Source organism: Taudactylus pleione, unplaced genomic scaffold, assembly GCF_031769625.1.
Source record: "Taudactylus pleione unplaced genomic scaffold, aTauple2 ptg000038l, whole genome shotgun sequence".
In the NCBI taxonomy this organism is placed as follows: domain Eukaryota; kingdom Metazoa; phylum Chordata; class Amphibia; order Anura; family Myobatrachidae; genus Taudactylus; species Taudactylus pleione.
Window position 1 is genome coordinate 10,333,518 of NW_028284440.1, and position 6,000 is coordinate 10,339,517.

Consider the following 6,000-nt stretch of genomic DNA (forward strand, 5'->3'; position numbering starts at 1 on the left):
CATTTAGAACAGACAAACATCTTTTGAGCCGCTTTTGTTTTGTTTGACATGGATAAACAACAGTCACCCAGACACACAGCAGTGATTAGAAATAAAACAGAAGGCTGGTTGGGACACAGAGGAAGAGGTACCCCCTCCCACAGATTAGATTCCCTGCACTGACACCCCAGTGTTACGCACAGCCTCTTGCCAGGGATGTAGACAGGAGAATCAGCCTTCTGCATGTGCCTGCAAACTACCTGTAGTGAAGAGATGCAGGCAAACAACAGGTTAAAACGAGGCTCCACGCTGCTCTAACAGCCGTTGCAGCGTTAATTAGATAGGGAGCCAGCTCTATTAGGCTCCGCCCCCTTTCTCCTGAAGTCCGAGGGACTGTAAAATGGCCACCACGCTGCAGTTATCACCTCCCCCCTGCGCTAGCCCCGCTGAGGAGCCGCTAGTCGCGCTCATCAGCGGGGAGAGGGGAGAAGCATAATCATTTAGCAGCGCTTATAGTGCTCTCTGAAGTCAGCGCTGGCGTCGGGGAAAGTGCAAGTGATCTGTACTCACTGCGCTCCCCTCTGGACGGCTCCTCTGATCAGCACTTCTCCTCCCTGCTTCCTGGAGGCAGTCTGTGCTGTGTGTGTGTGCGGCATTAACCTGAGGCAAGTGTCTGCAAGTGTCCAGAGGCACCCCAGGGGAAAAATTGTCATACACATTTCCGTCTACATTCTGACTGAAGTAGTGCATCTGTGTTGTGACAGTGCGTTCTCACACAGGCAAAGTTCAGTGAGGGCATGTTCAACGAAATGCGGGCTAGGCAGACCTGGACGTCAGCAAAAACATGCGGTTTTAGAAGTGCATCTTATACTCCTATTATAAAAGGTAAGTGCAAGCTGATTAGGCCTACAGCAAACCAGGCATAAAGAGGTCTGTAGATGGGTGAAAATACACGTTAGGGTGTACGCTGCTTTTTAGCAAGTACACCCCCCCATTTCCTTCCAGCTCTGCATCAGGCGCAGTCTGTTTAACAAGGAACAGGTTTCTATTGAGGTTGGCTTCACACATGAGAGAGAAAGGCCTTTATTACATGGCCTGGATCACCTATTTCAGCACACTCACTCCATAGTGATTTATTTTGGAGTAATTCCAGAGGCATAAACAGAATCACACCTGTAGGTCATTAAAAGCACTTTAGGGAAGAAGAGGCTCGTCTGTACACACAGCTCTCTTTAATCAGACTTTTTGGTGCCCTGTGCCAGACAGAGCATTGCCCCCCCTGCACTTATTTTTTTAAATGGGGACATAAGATAGTGCACCTGAAAAAGGGCCATGGCCTCATGAGGAAGGGCCAGGGAAGAGATAGGGGAGGCCAGGAGATGCTGGGGATAAAGCTACAAGTGAGACTGATAAACAGGAAACTTGGCAGGCCCAAACAGCGCCCCCTGCCCTGCGGTGCCCTGTACCATGGCACTGGTCACACTACCCTAGTGACAGCCCTGTCTTTAATCTACTGGTTATTAGACAACAGACAATAGCTACAAACATAATATGGAAGAAAAGTGTAACTTCATTTAAAAAAAAATCAAAATTAAAGCCAAATATGTCAAAGTCAAATATTTATAAAACCAGCAAACATTATGAGCATTCATTCAACGCCGATATGCAGAAACTAACCTTAACATATCTGTTATAGGGAAAAGAAAAATATTCCAATATTATCAGCAGAGTAAAAGCTCAACTTCTGTACATTTACTAAAAAAACAAACACAATTCTTAAGAAAATCAGCACTAAAGCTTAAATCTTCCCTTATGACTTGTAATTTCAGTGTGTTCATGAGGAACTGTTGTGGTTAGTGTTGTGGACTGAAGATCATAAGGGGACGATTCGATTGATTTTGTGTATTGCAGATCCCGTCTAAATAGTCCAGAATCTATTAAATTGTTTCCGCCCTTTCCGGAGGCACCGGCCGCACCACCCTCCCTACGGCCCTGGCTACATTAGGCACAACTATTGAATTGCCCCCTGAGAGTCTAATTCAGCAATAGGCAAGCTGATACACTTCAGGGCCTAATCTTCAAAACAGCTGATCATTACCCTTAACCTCAGTAACAGGTTAAAACAATACAATTACTTTAGAAAAGAGAAAACACATCTGTAATATATCAGCAGGCATACAAGCTATGTTAAACAAATCTGACAACAAAGCAGGATGAAGCTGGAGGCCACAGGTGATGGCTGAGGGCCCGTCACTTGTCTAATCTGACAACACTGAAAGTCAATGTGCTAACCACTGGCACACTTCTACAGTTTAATGTCACAAAGTCACAGTGAGCATACTCCTACCAGAACATAGAAGGGTTACAGTCTCATTAATATGCATGCATATTCAATTCTAGCAAGATGATGGATAATTAGATGCAAAAATGTACACAGAAGATACTGTTCTGTAACACAGCACATTTAACATGTATAAATGTATTTACCCCTTTGACATTTTCAGTTTTAATTTTCTTACATCATGAAATTCTTACCCCTAATCAACACAAAATAATCTAAAGATAAAAACACGTTAAGCTTTTAACTACAAATAAAAATATGCAATAATTGATTAAATAAGTACTTAACCTTTTGCTAAAATATACCTAAATTAGCCCTGAGGCAATGTGTTATCTTCAGGAGGTCACGATTGATTGTACTTCACAATTAAGTGTTTCAATTGATTTCAAGAAGTCTGTGAGCGGTTTCACAGTAAAGGGGACATTTATCAAAGCTTTAAGAGATAAAGTAGTAACCAAATCAGATTCTGTCATTTTACAGAGTGTGTTTGAAAAATAACTGATTGGTTGGCACTTTCTCTATCTTCACACTTTGGACAGGCAGTGAGCATCATGCAGCTCCACAACTCACCTCATCCTGTTACACTGATCGCCCTGAAACTCACCGGACTGCCTGGTACTTCCATGTCCCTGCTGTCATGGTCAAGTGGTCACCTGACCGTCGTCGGGAGTCTCCTCCAGCTGCCTGACGTTGAGGCCTAAATGGCACATGCCGTCTCTGCTGCCCCGGACGCCTGGGCCCTTCTTCCTCTGGGTGTCCTCTCTGCTGTGCATGCTGGTCCCTATCCGGAGCTGCTGGCAGGCTATGGAGGTCTCACATGCCTGGCGCGGCTGTTCTGTGTATCCCCCGGCGGTGCCTCGCTGTGGACAAGTCTGAGATCCTCCATAGACTGCCTGCTGTTAGGGAATTAGGTGCACTCCGCTACTCCATTGTCCAGTGTACTGCCCTGGTTTTCAATATTATAAGAGGGGTAGGAACCGGTCACCCTGCTGGAGGTAGGAACATTTTTTTCACTGCATCCGTTTCTGCTGGTCCCTAAAAGCAACACACGTGTCAAAATGCTGCAACATGGTGCTGGACTTTACGGACTGCTTATAGTTATGTTACTGCTCATGCTCTCCTCGTTACAACTACACAGGTCGCGGTTCTACTTCACAATATTGGATGCTGTTAGCACTCCTGAAAAACGAGACACGGATAAAAGTAGTGAAGGCAGACTTCTACCTCCTACGTCATAATAAGCAGAAAACCAGGGAGCATTTAGGGGAAGCTGAGGCTCACATTCTTTCATGGAAGACTCTCTCGCCCCTCTAAAATTTTAGCTGAGTGGTTTGGTGGCTCAGATGTCTGCAGTCCAGTGGAAATTAACTGATCTTGAGGGACGGCTACGTCACAATAATATTTTTGATTGTAAATCTCCCCGAGAAAGCGGAGGATTCTGACCAATTTCCTGACAATTATGGTTGGGACTCATTTTGTGCATATTTTGTAGTGGAAAGGGATTACTGAGTTCCCACCAGGGGCTTGCCTCCTGGTGCTCTGCCACACACTGTTACTGCCAAATTATCACTGTTTCCAGACTTCTCTGTAGATGTTGTTTCCCTCTAAGTTGCTGGTTGTCGCTGATGGGGAGTCTACCTTCTTTGATACTCCAAGAAGCAGCAGCTTGGTTGGATCACCGAGCACAGACAGTCGTCAGATGGACTCATGACTGGAGATTTCTATACTCCTCTATGTGAAAAATTTTTTTTCTGATTTAGTGGTTTGTTAATTCTAAGTCTAGCATGTTTATAAATACAATTTTTTTAATATTTGTGACTATAAATGTTGACCTGTTTCGGCTGCTATAGTTCTCATTGTTTTCGAATTTGAGTGCAGACGTAGTTCATTTACCAAACTAACTTGGTTTACTGTAATGGGAGGTGACCCTGGTTGCCATTTGACCCTTTAGTCCCTTTGTTGTGTGGTTCAGGGGCCTCATCTTCAACTGGGACCCGACCCTTATGCGAGTATAACTTTCATTGACCGACTAATTACCATTGTTTGTTTCTGGGTTGATCTCCAGTAGCATGGTTTAGTTCCCAATTGGTTGAGGAGCTCCATGCCTTACGGCCATTTCTCTTTAGCTCCTTCCAGTATACGGGGGTTTATCTAGCTCTTTAGAGGCGGTCGGCGGGTCGCCCATACACACAGCCAGATGCACCAATATGTGCATTGCAGAGACAACCTGATATGTGAACGACATTGTTTTATAGACTTATCGGGTGTACACACCAGCCGATGCACTCACAATATATCGCTTGTTGATAGAACTAGCAATATATATATATCACTAAGTGTGTATCCAGCCTTAAGTATGCCTCAGTTGAAGGATCGGAGTGTACACGGTGCTATGTACTTAATAATGCCCTAGCTTTGTTGAAGGTTTGCCTCACAAGGGCTTGGATTGTCCCTCGGCGACCTGTTTTTGCTGACTGTTACACCGGTTAACAATACTGTCGCCCAAGAGAAATGTATTTATACTAGTCACAATACTCCATTGAACTTTGAGCATGTCTGTGGTCCTTGGTTGCACTCCCCATATAGATCGGCTGTGCCTGAGGATACTATGTCGCATATCTGCTAATGGAATTCACCATGGATGATGTCGCCATATATATTGGCACTAAATACAAGACTATTGCTGGGTACACAGGACGATCTGTTCAGCGAACGATATCGCTGAACGATCTCCCTTGAAATTCCCGGTATGCTGGATGAACGATATTGTTCATCCACACAGCAAAGATAAACGACCAACGATCATTCTCCCATATGGAAAATGAATAATATCGTCCAGGTTGGCCTGCATGCATGGATGATGGACGATATAGTTATTGTCCAGCGGGAGCGCTCATCGTTGGTCGTTCTTTGCGCACACACAGAACGATCTGAACTATATATCGTTGAACGATATCGGTATCGTTCAAAGATATTGTCTTGTGAGTATGCATCTTAATTCATTCACCGTGATAACATAACATCAAATGAGGCAATATTCACTTTCTTGGGCGATTAGAATTTTAAAAGACATGTTACAAAACAAGGTAGGAAAACACATACACACAAACAAAAACAAATTTTTGTGGAGAGGATAACATGGAAACTTTGCGTGAGTAAAACTACTTTCCCAATTCTCTCAGAATAAACTTCACATTTTTGTTTATAGAAAGTACATTTTAGTTGTGTATGCTACTTACCTGACAAGGATGCTACGTGCACAAGATGGAGATTCTGAGTGAAGATTTCCCCTTCGACATATTATGAGTCACAATTCCATACCTTGAAAACAATATTAGAAAATCACTGGTTTTGTCTACACAACTGCAAATCTTTACTTGCTATATTTAGTTAGTGAATCATTCTGCCTATTGTGTTGTATTTTCTTAATTTCAGATAATACATTAGTAATATCCTGTCAGGCACCTCTGATTCACATCAATGGCTCATGCAGATAAATTGTCAAAGTTCCATTTAGATTTATTTGGATCAGGAGTACCCACCATCTCATTCATATTACATGCATCTCCTACCTGCACCATACACGGTGTTTAATGTGATAGCTGCAAACATGCGACCTATACATAAGTTCTTTTGTACATCTTACAATGGAGCAAACAGTTTCTGACAGTCTCAGATCA

At 43.4% G+C, this 6,000-nt stretch overlaps 1 protein-coding gene across 2 annotated transcripts in view; it reads right to left on the reverse strand.

Annotated features, from left to right (window-relative positions):
* Positions 1-5,636, reverse strand: part of OSBPL8 (oxysterol binding protein like 8) — a 210,935-nt gene extending 205,299 nt beyond the window's left edge. For both annotated transcript variants that reach the window (XM_088452555.1, XM_088452553.1), the window contains exon 1: positions 5,560-5,636. The gene's annotated coding sequence lies outside the window, so the exon portion shown is untranslated. The remainder of the gene's footprint in view (positions 1-5,559) is intronic.
* Positions 5,637-6,000: the final 364 nt, after the last annotated feature.